Source organism: Alosa pseudoharengus, unplaced genomic scaffold (genome assembly GCF_046254945.1).
Source record: "Alosa pseudoharengus isolate Yale_2024_CS ecotype anadromous, Long Island Sound unplaced genomic scaffold, YU_APseudo_1.1 YU_APseudo_1.1_scf_15, whole genome shotgun sequence".
Classification (NCBI taxonomy): domain Eukaryota; kingdom Metazoa; phylum Chordata; class Actinopteri; order Clupeiformes; family Clupeidae; genus Alosa; species Alosa pseudoharengus.
This window is the reverse complement of record NW_027468620.1, coordinates 26,092,933-26,105,966: the sequence shown is the minus strand read 5'-3', so window position 1 is coordinate 26,105,966 and position 13,034 is coordinate 26,092,933.

Below are 13,034 nucleotides of genomic sequence, written 5' to 3'. Positions count from 1 at the left end.
CTGATGTCCTCAGAATGGTGCTTGTCTGTAAAATGGTCAATGAAGCGACACGTTCGGAGTGTGTTTTTCAGAGATTCATAACCGCCACCAGAAAAAAAAAAACAATCGCAAGCCCCCTAGAGCAACGTCTTTCACACAGCTTCACAGAAATCACAAATAAAAACAAAAAAGCTTTGTGGTCCCTACATGGCTGTTTGCTTCTTTCATCCGAAGCTTCAAACAAAATCTCCCTCGATGATGTAGCTGTAGGATCAATAGGAAAAAAGAAAAAGCCCTTAGGAGTGGAGAGTCAGTGAAGTTAAGCAGCGCTCTGGGATGCAGCTCGCTTCAGAGTGAAACACCCCTCTCCCCAGCCTTGCACCCAGCCTCTGCCCACCACAAACAGCTGTCAGGTACTGGCTCAGGAACAGTTGTCGCCGAGCTTTCTGGGGGCCAAATGCACAAGCTAAGCCCGTAACACATGCGGCTTTTTGGAGAGAAAGCTTGCTTACCCGGGCAAATGTGTTGTGGGTGTTTGATGGCTGTAAGTCTGACCTTTGACCCAGAGATGGCGATGGTGGACCCGTGTGGCTCTGAGCGCAGGGGGGTCAGATGGGAAAGTGTGGAAGAGGAAGGAGCAGCAGGGAAAACAACATGACACAGGGCTGCCACCACCACACCAGAGAAGTCTTGCCCTAAAAAGGAGCCTCAGCTTTCCCAGGAGTGCACTTACAGGGCTGTTTGCTGCCCTTTGACATCAGCTGAACACCTGGTGATGGTATATTGAGCTTTAACAAGGGCTGGTTGTAAATCTATGGTGGGAAAACATTAAGGGGAAAAGATAAGGGCTGTTTTTTAACATATAGAAGACTATATGTAGACATTTTAATTGTATGCTTTGTTTGTCAAAAACAGGATCAAAGCTACAAATCTTTATTTTGTGTTTTATTTTCTTCTTTGCAAAAAAGTATGTCTAGACAGATGTGTGAGTGACAGAGCTGTAATAGAAGATCACTGGTGAAATCTTTCCTTACCTAAACAGTGGGCTTTTGCCAATTGCCTAGCCTTCTCTGGTGACATGCTTTTATCTTACCAAAGATCAGTCAGCAGCAGAGCATGTGGTTCAGTCTTGGTTAAGACACGGTTAATGACGCTGTAAAAAAGAAGCTCTAGTTTCATGATGAAGTCATCCAGGCAAGACGTTTAATGTGTTGCAGCTTGAAATTAGAGATAAATACTGTATGTAACAATAGGGTATGGAGGGTGTGTGCGAGTGTGTGTGTTTGTGTTGGGTGTGTGTGTGTGTGGGGGGGGGGGGGTGGTAGAGAACGGGAGGGTATGGTATTGGACATGGGTGGAGCCTGGAAGAGTCTGAAACATTTTCCTTTTTACAGACATTTGGCCTGACGTGATTGTCCTGCAGCAAAGTCTTCGCAGGAGCTCAGATATGAAAAACACATACTGTGACATTTTAAAAAATCAGACAGACTGGACAGAGTGTTTGTTTACAGAAGTTTGCATACACGTGTGTGCAGATATACATATTGCACATACACTGTGACACACACACACACACACACACACACACACACACACACACACACACACACACACACACACGTAAAGTTTCTTGGGAGACAACCTAATTAGCCAGATATGTCCTATCACGCAGCTGGGGGGAGACAGTCTAGACTTTTATCTCTTGGATAGTCTTGCTTGCAGCATTTTTATTTAATGAGTGAATAAGCATAATTTCAAAGATAAAGACTGGATTTAGCAAGTAGCTTAGTTGATTTAATGAGCTTTAGAATTTCTTTTTCAAACAATATTTTATCCAAACTAAATACCTAAAATAACAAACTTGAAAAGTGCCTTAAAAACACACATACTCATAAAACCTTGACAAATTACAAAAGGAAACATCAAAGGCTATGCTCTCACAGAGATTTTATCTACGCTTTCAGGAAATTAGAAGGCCATTACATATTTTTAAAAATATGAGCTGGGGATTACGTTAATCATCTGATATAACTATTACCACGAGTAAGAGTTAGTCAAAGTCAAAGATTATACAACTCACCACATGTACAAACCTGATAGACAGTATCTGCTGTACACATGGCACGATACGAGTCCAAAAGAAGAAAAGCTGAAAAACTTAATAATGCCTGTCCACCACCCACTTGCCCATAACTGTGCCTTTGATTTCTACATCTTGTTAAAATGCTATTAATGGTATTTTTATTTTTATAGCTATGAGTGTCTCTAACGTCTCTTACCCTCTTCCTCCCTCCAAGCAAAATACAAAAGGCGGACAGGGCAGCTTTAGACACTCGTTGCTGTTGACTGTTCGGGGACGAGTCGGAGAGCCAAATTGTTGTTTGCTTTCAAAGACCCTGTCACACTTGATTTGAACCAGGTGTGATGGGAAGCTTTAAGTGAATGAGGCCATTGCTACCCCTGCTTTTTATTCCTCTCCTCTGGCATACGTGTTTGGTACAACTATCTATCAAGTGCTCCTGCAGGAGTGTCCAACATGATCTAAGCCACTGGAGACTCTGGTAATTGTTAAATCATTAGATAAAGGCAGCATATGGTGTGAGTGGAAACATTAAACCATATTTGCGTATCATATGCATCCAACCACATGACATATCTTAGTAGCCAATAAAACGTTTTCATATTGCAGATTTTATCCATGAGTGCAGACATGATCTAATAAAGTCTGTGTAAAAGTAATGTGGTGACCACACTTCTAAAGGACTTTTTAGACAGAATTTTTGTGTTAAACCGCGTTGCATCTTTAGTGTTGATATTAATGCTTTCAGATGGATTTTTGCAGCAAGCTGTAGGTGGTATGCATGATATCATGCCCTCCCAAGACGATGGGAGGAAATGGGCTTGGGTATACTTTATTAGGCACGCCAAATACACAGTCCTGTGCAGAGAAGGACTGATGGGGTCTTTATAGGATAACCTCACTAAAGAGAATTGTGGTGATCGTGGTGGTTGGAACACAGTTTTCATTTCCTTCAGTTATCAGCACTGAGGTTTTTTTAATTTGTTTTAATTGAGCTCTTTTGCTTCCTCTTTACTTTGTTATTTACAGAGTTCTAAGTCAGTAATTATTTAACAAGCAGTTTTGTTCATAATATATGTTTTGTGCAAGTTTTATCAAACACTATGAAACAAACAATGGTACATGGTCTGAAGTTAAACCAGGCTTATTATATTGTGAGAACTGGGCACAATGTTACTTGACCATAATATTCATAAATCATCACATGTTCTTAACCAGAGGGAACACATTGTGCTGTGAAAGGAAATGACATCACCATGAAACATCAAACCTACACTTACTCTGTAGGAGAAGAAAAGTGGCCTGGTCCTCTGTGACCCAGATGTATCGCAAAACACATTGTCAGAAAACATCAAAAGACTAACTGTAACAAATAATTACGTGTGAGTTTATTTGAAGGACTAAATCTGGCCACAGTTTAGATTTAACAAAATCCAGAAGCTGCACTATGTTCTGTAACCAAGTCATCTCTATTTGACTTGTTTATTTTCTGAAGGGAGAGTTAACACATGTAACGAAGGTATACTTTGCATGTGTAGTCATGTCACATTTTTAGCTTGAATTGGCTGAATCTAGATGACCGGTTTACTTTGCTCAACCTTGCCCACTCACTACATTGTTTAAATGGTCAGGAACTGACAGTACAGTTTAAGTGTTGCCTGCCAACAGCAAGTGCTAACACAACATAGACGAAAAGGGGCGACTGTTTGACTTGTCAAGCTTGTGAATGGTGAAAGCCAGTGAAAGTCTGAAAAAGAAAAAACAAAAGCATGAGCAAACTGAGAAAGCAAAAGGAATACATTGGCGGAGAAACAGCAGAGCCATAAAATTTGTTGAGCAAGTGTCTTGTTTATCTTGAATTCCAGTGTTGTGAGATCATCACAGCATGTCCTTGTCATGACACTCAGCGTGTAGAGGGTTTCAGTTCTCGCCTTTCCTATCCTATAGCACTCCGCCAGGAGGTTTTGTTGCAGAACCATTCATGTGAAAGTGGGGTTATTTTGTATTCACACACTAATGGTTTGTTGTAATAGTTTACATTCAGCGACCTGTGACTTTAGGAGGGATGTTTACTTGTTGTTGTTTTGTGTTTGTGGGTATTTTAAAAATCATACACGACAGCCACTGTCGACACTCCATGAGACTCACACCACATTCCCAGAGTCCCATCCATCCAATCAGAAAACACCAAAGGCACACATGAACACACCCATGATGCACACACACACACACACACACGCGCACACACACACACACACACACACACAAGCACACACACATACCCAAAGCAAACACAAACTGACAAAGCTGTGCTTCTGTGACTGGCTCTGGCCTGCAGGCATGACATCATCCTTTTATCGTTGATTTAATACCCTCAGAAACGTGCAGCAGATATGTGCCATGTGACGCTCCCAAAGCGGAGAGGCATGCCACACGCCTGACGTTTTCACACACACCTGGACCACCGTAGCCGAGGGTCCTGTTTCACCAAGAAGATAGTAAGAAGAGCAGAGGACAGAGAAAGAGAGGGAGACGGAGGGAAAGGAAGGGAAGAGAGGGAGAGAAAGAGAGAATGATGAGGAAGAGAGAGAGAGAGATGATCTCATCTACCACATAATAGCATTGCTGTCAGTCATTGGTTTCTGTTCAAAGGGACTTGATAACAAGAAAAAGGGAATGATAATCAAGGTAACAAATATAGCACTGGCAACCAACGGGGCACAAACTGTGCATATGTCAGTACCGTGGAGGAAACATTCCGCGTATGTGAGAACACACCAAGATCATCTCACTGTGCAATGTGTTCGCAAGAGAACATTTTTCTATGGCGTATGAAAAATCACTGTTTGGTTTACAGATGACATTCCTCCCTGTCAAACTAAACCTGCAAGCAAGCCTCAGCCACATTCACAGTCAGATATTCACTAACTGAAGCGATGCAGGTTGCTTGTATTATCCATGCTTTTATTATGTGCTCATACCATAAACAGAACCTGTAACACAGAAGTCCGTCAGGATAGCTTGAAGTCATGAGGATAATATGTAGTACAACCAGTTTCATTGCATTGCAGTGTTTCTTATTACTCGGTCAGAGAAGACAAGCTGAATTGCTTAGAATCAAATGCCTGCAACCATAGGCTATACTGTAGACCAGTGGTTCTTAAACTGGGGGTCGCCAAAAATGTTGGAAGGGTCGCAGAATGATTTGCATTAAAGACATTTTTCTAAATGTGTTTTAGTCAAAGGTTGCCATTGACATAATGCCTTAGGCGTTGACATGGCTTATCTATGAGAGAAGACATTTTCTGCCTCTGCTTCCAATGCCCATCTCACAAAATTTCGAAAACCAAATTTCGCCAGTTAGAGAGACGGGGGTCGTGAGACTTGGCCCATGTTTTTTGGGGGGTCGCCAGACAAAATTTTAAGAACCACTGTATTAGACTTCCCTTCTAAACACAGTAGGCTTACTCTCTCCACCTGGACCCTGTTGCTGCTGTAGTGAACACTTATACAGTTACAGAGCATGGAACCTTCCAGACGGAGTGTGTCACCCAAAGTAAGCAGTGAGGCGGTAGGTCACACCGGCGGCTACTCCACACACGGTCGTAGAGGTAATCTATGCACAGTCAGCAGCTTTCGACCCCTCTGAGTCACATCGTGGGTCTCGGGAGCGGGCCGGACCACCGGGGGAGATTATTACAGTTTTTCTCAAATGGCGGCGCTAGCGGGGCCAGAATGACTGCTCCATGACACCACTGTGACCGTGCCAAGACACTGACACCGGGAGAGTGTTCTGGAAGAGTTACAGACTGTTCATTTGAGAAATCAGGGAGAGGGAGAAATGGAGAAAAGATAAATAAGGCTAGAACATACTAATGGCTTGAAGGACATTTTAAAGTAGTTTTGAGTGTGGGAATAGCACAAAGTTCTTTTTTTTTAGTTATACTGTACACTGAAATGGGATGAGGAAAACATCTTAGATCTAATAAATATCAGTTATTTTGGTTGTGTCTATTTCTATCTACATTTTACAATGAACAACAAATAAGGGAGAGAGGGTTTAGGGATATATAAAATAGGTCAAAACTGTCCATCATGTGAAAAGAATTTTGTAACATTATGAAGGCATTGCTGAACTCATAAGGAAAAATAATGAAATAATGTTAAGTCTAATTTTACATGATCTAAGCCTATGTAATTCACCAGACCCCACAGTCACACAGGCCTCTGTGTAGCACTATTTCAAGCTGTACAAACCCCCAGTCATGCAACATGACGCAATCATCTATTTTTGATTCATACAGACAAATGGCCAAAACTCAACTTGATGTTTGTCTTGTTTCTGACTAAAGAATCACTTCTGAACAATGTATGCATTTACAGGCACACACAAGTCCCAAAGGGACGTATTCAAGCAACGTTTTCAGCAACTTTGGTCATGGAGTTGACAGAGTTGAGCAACACTGAAGCTAATTTGTCTTCTGGTTTCAAGTACTGTAAATAGTCCAGTGTTTTTTAGCATTCATGCCCTCAGCAGAATACTCAGTCAAACGTCTAAGCAAGCATTGTCCCCTCCCAACTTCCTCTCCATGCAATCGGAAGTAAGCCTCAGGTAGCAATCAGGAACAGAGGAAATTGCCATGGATGAGGTCGCTTTATCATGTGACATCATGGCGTCCAAGAGGTCCAAGTGCTCTGACGGCAGAGAACTATTTCCTCCATATCAAAGCCTTCGAGGACCCCTCTCAAGGAGCTGGGGCGAAAGCTGGACCTTATTTTCTCCATGTTCAGAAAATATCAATCACTTTGATAGGGGGACTTAACCTTCAACCTGTGATGTCATCCCAGTGGCAGTTGGGGTGACGTGATCCTGTATTATGAGGCAAAGTTACGGCGGCCACTTTGATTTATTAGCAACATAAGGGGCTTTAATTAAATGCATGGACACAGCTGCTGGCCTGGCATATGTTCTCAATGTATTTTGCATGCATGAATGGATGAGGAGAAGAAAAACCTCTAACCAGCTCTCTTTTTTTATCTTCACAAAACAGGTAGGCCTGTATATTTGAACACATGCGGAAAACTTTGTTGGTTTGATGTTTGAAAAATTTCCTGCTGCACCATGACACCTCCTGGGGTTAATTTGCTGTACTATCCTTGCAGTGTAATTAACTCTGACGTGTCCGACACCCACATTGTATCTGCTAAAACATTAGCTAAAAGGAAGGAGAGAACACTGAGTAGGACATTCTCACCTGGGCACGAAGCCCTGAATTCGCTCTGACGCAAAAGCCAAGCTGGACGAAGCCAAGCGCACATCTTGAGTCACGCCTGAATGGCATTACCATTAGAAATTGCTTCAATTTTGCTGGTGGAGTCCTTTTCTCCAAGGTGTCTAATGTGAGGTAAACAATCAATTACTTACAAATAAGTGTAGTGGAGGAGAGTCTCAAAGCTTTTCCAGCTGTTTGCCCTCCTCCCTCCCTCTGACAGCCTGAGAGGCCTGCCATCTTTCTTTTCTTGGTTTCCTCCTCCTCCTAAAACTAATCTAGGGCAAGCATAGCATAGCAATACAACAGATTACCTAATGCTTTTTGACACATGATGTCAGCATGTTAAATCCCACCAGAGCGGTGGGCCTTACGTAAGGACATTGGGTTGCAGTTCCATACTCGTTGAATCAGAATCCTGAGTGGCCATCATGTCAGCTAATGGAAGGGGAATGTGATGACCTCAGAGCTGACACCACGCTGGGTCAGTCTCCGACCCCGAAGCCTTCAGCGCTGGAGGAACTATCAGTGTGCAGACTGAGAGACAAAGCGGTGATCAGTGACCAGGTTTTTGTGACCAATTGTGCTTGTCACATCAGAATACACTTAAAACAGCTAAGTGTGAATTCAGTAGTAGCTATGAGTTCAATGTGGGTTGCCATTAGAAGTTCCTACACTTCCCCCCATGGTTTAAACAACCTCAGGGCAGGTGCATTGTTCTCAGTGTGTGTTTGCACATGCAAAAGAGCAAGCACATGTGCATTTGTTTTGCACAAGGCAATGGTGTAAGGATTCTGTCCATCAACAGTCTTGGAGCAGGTGGTGGTAGATAAAAAAACACACACACACACACAGAGCCAACTGTCACCCTGAGAATGAGGGGATGGTTCCAATGGACAAAAAATAGAAAGTGTGTGTCTAAGCATTTGTTGGACTACTGTGGATGTGTCAGTTGTCTTTTCTATCAGATGGTGGGGCCGAGGCTCACGATCAGCTGCAGACTGTTAAAGCTCCAAGGAACCAAGGATTCTCAACAGTGTTCCTGGACCCAGTGTCTGACCACGAAAACACTCTATCCATCCTCACTTCAAGAACACCAGAGAGAAAACATAAACTGAAAAATGGCCCTTATTAGCTAAGTCCGTCGTGGTCAACTAATAAAGAGGGTCACTGATGAGTTCTGTCAAGAGAAAGATGAAAAACATGCAAGGCATTAAGGCCCAGGAGTTAGACTGATTACCTACAGCAGTCATCTGTTGAAATGGGTGCTTTCTCAATTGGGTTGTTCATTGTTCAACTCTGACGCAAAGAAGTGCTTTGTAGCTATTTTGTTTGCAATACATCTAAACCTCAAATACATGTATTAAACATATCATTTGGTGTTAATTAAAAGGCTCTGACACATAATAACAAAATGTCTTTTTTTCCAAAGAAACCCAATGGAGACACGTAGAATGACACGCCACACATGTTGAGTTATAGAGGTGTGATGCCCCCTTTTTTCCTTCGCCATCACCCTGAGATGACGAGAGTGGGCTGAACTCAATCAGAGCGGCAGATGAAGATCAAGAACATACCGATCCCGCATGCTGAAAAAAGGAACAGTGTTCATTTAATCCCCCCCCCACACCATAATCACACACACACACACACCAAATTAGGGGAAAATGTATGATTCAATCATGTTGCCCTGAAATTAGATCATGCTATGTGACATCATCTTGGGTTGCTAGCTCTCTCACTCACTCCTGCTCTCTCTGTTGATTGCACTCTGCTTTATTCACACTAATGTTCACTCAGTCATTCACTCACTTTCTGGCTGTTTCTTTTGCCTTGGCAATATAATACTTTGTACTCGCCTGACCTAATAAAAAGATATCAATAGGCTATGGAGGATAAAATGCCACATGATCAACAGTGTCATAGTATACACAAAGCTTTTAAATGAGTTGAATGCTCATACCTGTCAAGCACGGGTTGCATTTTTGTATGGTGTGCTCATATTGTTCTTTGTGTGCAGTTTTACCAAAGTGATGATGATTGGACTTCATAGTTGCATAGCTGAGTCCTGCAATGATATACTGTAATATGAATGAAATGAAAGGGCATGAAGGAAATGAAGAATGAAATGAGGTCTAATTAGACTGAAAGGACATGAGCAGGACATAATTAATTGGTGTTAGATAGGACAGATAGATAGATACTTTATTGATCCCCAGGGGAAATTCAAGAAATAAACTTCGCTGACAAACTATGATGGTATGACCCACAGAAGCTATGACTCTCTCCTACTCTCTGTGAAAGTGTTTATTTGCCTCTACACAGGATTTACTGCTGCCTGTGGCAAGGCCCTCTTCCTCCATGTCCACAGTGGCTAGCAGAAACGTCAACTAGACAGACCGCTCTCGGGCCGTGGCCGAAGCCTTTCCTGCCACAGCGCATTTCAGAGCTGTGCCATCATGGGGTTTGACCGGAGCGGACGGGCCAGCCCACACTGAGGGAACAACTGTTGGTTTTAGCAGTTGTTTTTGACTCGCATTCTCTCATCACGGTCTCAATCGTGAAGAGGGTGGACAGGACAGGGAAGATTGTGTTCAGAGAAGGCAGAGCCACTGTGTGCAGGAAATAGGAGTGTAGCCACACATAGTCACAAATCCAACTGGGTGTTTCAACATGGTCATATATGGGACACAGACATGCACACACTCAGGCAGGTGGTCTTAAGTGCTTCAATTACATGACAAAAGGAATAACATAACTGTTACTAACATTTTCCTTACATACCATTATTCATAACATTACAGGAAAATATTATAATGAAACAGTGTGGCCAAAAGTAATTCTTCGAGATAACGGGGAGACCAGAACGTGTGTCAGAACCACAACAAGTAACTCTGAATCAAGGGGGCCTGTGTCATGAATGACATGAGTGTTGAGCTGAATATTCCTCTTTTCAATTCAGGAAAACCATTTCCACTATAGTGAAAGATGGTACATGTACACAATACTTTCAATGTAAGGACATTCATCAACAGCTGGACCAACATTTAACAAAGTTTTCTTCCTGCCCTTGGGTTGTCTTGTTACTGAAATAAATGCTGATTGTGATTTTGGTAATGCACCACATGACGAAGTCTGTTGTTGAAAATAGATCCCCTGAGGTTAATGCCTTTATATGTTCAAAGACATCTTGTTTTTAGTTGTGTGGCCTGTGGTTGTCAGGCCAAGAGCGCTTTAACTTTGACTACACTGTTCAGGCAGGAGGCAGCTGTTCTGGGGTCTGAGAGGAGGACAATCTTGCCATTGTCTTGGTGGCTAACAGCTGGCATAGGGTCAGAATGCCTCCACTCATGATCAGCCAATCAGATCTCTCCCTCAGGGAGCATGGCCCTTGGGCATGGACTGTGTGGCATATTTAGGGGCAGCTGAGACCACACCTCTCACTTGCCCCACCTACTAATCACCTGTGCCAGTTGTCTCCTCAGAGAATGTGCTGTCCTACCCATAAGAAACATGGCATATGAATGTCAAAAACTCAGACAGCTGACATTCTTAATGAACAAACTAGCTATATCCCACCATCTCTATGAAAAATGTGCCAGAACGACCACAAATTGATGTGATATGAAATTCAATATGCTAGATATGACAAAATGATATATTTATGGAAGAAATACTGCTCATCTGAACAAATGCTTACACTCAGATACTTTTCAGTTGTTTAGACAGAAAGCGGAGTCTCTTGACATTCATAAAATATTCGCAATATGTTTTTGGAAACTATAAAAAAGGCCTTTCTGATTTGTAACAAGGCTTTTAAATTATTTTCAAAACGTGTTTTGTTATAAAGCATTTAGAATATCTAATAAAAACCTTGGTGTGTTTTTTCTTCCATAACCTCTATTCCTTTTTGAGAAAAGACCATCAACCAGCATCTGCAGTCATTGCAGCTTTAATCCAAAAAGTTGTAATAACATTCCATGCTGTGCCACTCCTTGCCCCACATCACTGTTCTGAACTGCCATTGAGAGCATCATGCACCACTGCATATTAAACATTTAATGATCAAATACTTTCAAATACGAAAACACTGCCTCACAAACTTGAAAATAAAATAGTGGCATAATCACTCTTAAATATAGACACACTGTACATTTTCCTGAATTCTGAACAGAACAAAAAAAAAATCCTCAAATTACAATCCTATGTTCAAACATTTGGAAGAAGCACATTTTTGTCAGTTGCTATCCCAGACATAATGACCTCTGTAGTAGAACCTAAAGGTCATGATCACAATTCTCCCATCAAACTCAGTTGGACAGAGCATGGTAGCCTAGCAACTTGGTGGCTCGGTCACTCTCACAGCCACCAGGATCACATACACCTTTCTCTGCTGCTCTCTGCTGGTCTATTGTGGAAAGCAACCAGTGTTCTGAGACTAACTTGAAACCTATCAAAATCTTAGCCTGGACAAGCCCACCCAGATCTTATGTCAGGGAAATCTAGTCTGGAACGCCATAGTTTATAACCATTTCCTTCAGGCAAGAAAAATGTCAGGCCAATCAGCGACGAGAGGGTAAGACGAAACTGAAACTTATTGTGACAAACAGAAGCAGCAACACCTGCAAACATCAAAAATGTAGTTGGAAAAAAGCAGAAATGTATTTACAGCAAAGGAAGCTCCACATACATTGTTTCCTGACTGTTGATGCTTTGTTGGTTTGTAAAGTTTAGGCGAAGTAGGAAGTAAAGTTAGGACTCTCTGGTGAATGATTGGTATGGCTGGACCAATGATTTCAAAGTTAGTGCCTGCCGCGATGCAGGTGTCACCAGACTATTCACTTCATGAATGAGTTTGGATTATTTCCAGGCTATCAAAATCTATCACCAAGCCAACATTTTTCACAATAAGACCTAAATAGTCAAAATTCTTCATGAAGTAGGCCTAATGATAAGAAATTGGCTACTGATAAATCAGTACATTTGGAATTTTGAAAGATCTCTGTAAATGTAGGCTATGGCAGAATTTGACCATGCATTAAAGTAAAGTCTGAAATGTTCTATTTGAGTATAGTGGCCTATGCTGCAAATAAACAGATTCACCTGAAAGTCTGAAAATTCACCAGAAATTGCCCTCAGCTACAGCAAGTGACAGCTCTTAAAACCTTCCTGGCGGAAATAGACCTAAGCTACATGTCCATGACCAAGAGACAACAGTTGAAACATCTATTTGTCTAAAATTGATTTGACATTGTCATTAGGCTGCACCTGGATTTTTCCTTTCAAACAGTAAAGGAAGAAATCCATCAGCGACCTGTCAGTACCAAATTTGGACACTGTGGGGCAGTCAACCTCAATTTCTAAACGGGCTCTGGTAATGTCAATCTGTAGCCTAGAAATCTAGACGCACCAATTTGGTGTGTAGCCATGAAACTTGTGTAGGTCATACCATGAAACAAAAGACGGTAATGTTACCATTTTTAACACGCAAAACTGGTGTCGAACACAGTAGACTAGGTGTTTTTGCTTGACTGTCTCTAAAAATGCCCTCTATTTGTAAACATATTGCCCTGGAATTAATATTTTTGTGCATGAATTCCAAATGACACTTTGAGTGACTTTAAATAACTTTTCAGTAGTTAAGATTACTTAACAACTAATGTTAACGACACGAGATTCTACACTGCTGATGCTGCGAGTAGGCA